Here is a 1,743-nt window from a genome sequence, read left to right as displayed (position 1 = left end):
AAGCTTGGCTTCATTGTCTGGCTTCGTGCTTTTTGGATTGAAGGCTTGGCTTAATTGCCTGGCCTAGAGAAGCTTGGCTTCATTGTCTGGCTTCGTGCTTTTTGGATTGAAGGCTTGGCTTAATTGCCTGGCCTAGAGAAGCTTGGCTTCATTGTCTGGCTTCGTGCTTTTTGGATTGAAGGCTTGGCTTAATTGCCTGGCCTAGAGAAGCTTGGCTTCATTGTCTGGCTTCGTGCTTTTTGGATTGAAGGCTTGGCTTAATTGCCTGGCCTAGAGAAGCTTGGCTTCATTGTCTGGCTTCGTGCTTTTTGGATTGAAGGCTTGGCTTAATTGCCTGGCCTAGAGAAGCTTGGCTTCATTGTCTGGCTTCGTGCTTTTTGGATTGAAGGCTTGGCTTAATTGCCTGGCCTAGAGAAGCTTGGCTTCATTGTCTGGCTTCGTGCTTTTTGGATTGAAGGCTTGGCTTAATTGCCTGGCCTAAAAAAGCTTGGCTTCATTGTCTGGCTTCGTGCTTTTTGGATTGAAGGCTTGGCTTAATTGCCTGGCCTAAAAAAGCTTGGCTTCATTGTCTGGCTTCGTGCTTTTTGGATTGAAGGCTTGGCTTAATTGCCTGGCCTAAAAAAGCTTGGCTTCATTGTCTGGCTTCGTGCTTTTTGGATTGAAGGCTTGGCTTAATTGCCTGGCCTAGAGAAGCTTGGCTTCATTGTCTGGCTTCGTGCTTTTTGGATTGAAGGCTTGGCTTAATTGCCTGGCCTAGAGAAGCTTGGCTTCATTGTCTGGCTTCGTGCTTTTTGGATTGAAGGCTTGGCTTAATTGCCTGGCCTAGAGAAGCTTGGCTTCATTGTCTGGCTTCGTGCTTTTTGGATTGAAGGCTTGGCTTAATTGCCTGGCCTAGAGAAGCTTGGCTTCATTGTCTGGCTTCGTGCTTTTTGGATTGAAGGCTTGGCTTAATTGCCTGGCCTAGAGAAGCTTGGCTTCATTGTCTGGCTTCGTGCTTTTTGGATTGAAGGCTTGGCTTAATTGCCTGGCCTAGAGAAGCTTGGCTTCATTGTCTGGCTTCGTGCTTTTTGGATTGAAGGCTTGGCTTAATTGCCTGGCCTAGAGAAGCTTGGCTTCATTGTCTGGCTTCGTGCTTTTTGGATTGAAGGCTTGGCTTAATTGCCTGGCCTAGAGAAGCTTGGCTTCATTGTCTGGCTTCGTGCTTTTTGGATTGAAGGCTTGGCTTAATTGCCTGGCCTAAAAAAGCTTGGCTTAATTGTCTGGCTTCATGATACTTGGATTAAAGGCTTGGCTTAATTGCCTGGCCTAGAGAAGCTTGGCTTCATTGTCTGGCTTCATGCTTTTTGGATTGAAGGCTTGACTTAATTGCCTGGTCTAGAGAAGCTTGGCTTCATTGTCTGGCTTCGTGCTTTTTGGATTGAAGGCTTGGCTTAATTGCCTGGCCTAGAGAAGCTTGGCTACATTGTCTGGCTTCGTGCCTTTTGGATTGAAGGCTTGGCTTAATTGCCTGGCCTAAAAAAGCTTGGCTTAATTGTCTGGCTTCATGATACTTGGATTAAAGGCTTGGCTTAATTGCCTGGCCTAGAGAAGCTTGGCTTCATTGTCTGGCTTCGTGCTTTTTGGATTGAAGGCTTGACTTAATTGCCTGGCCTAGAGAAGCTTGGCTTCATTGTCTGGCTTCGTGCTTTTTGGATTGAAGGCTTGGCTTAATTGCCTGGCCTAGAGAAGCTTGGCTACATTGTC

Source organism: Palaemon carinicauda, chromosome 1 (assembly GCF_036898095.1).
Source record: "Palaemon carinicauda isolate YSFRI2023 chromosome 1, ASM3689809v2, whole genome shotgun sequence".
NCBI lineage: Eukaryota > Metazoa > Arthropoda > Malacostraca > Decapoda > Palaemonidae > Palaemon > Palaemon carinicauda.
Note: the sequence above shows the minus strand (reverse complement) of the source record.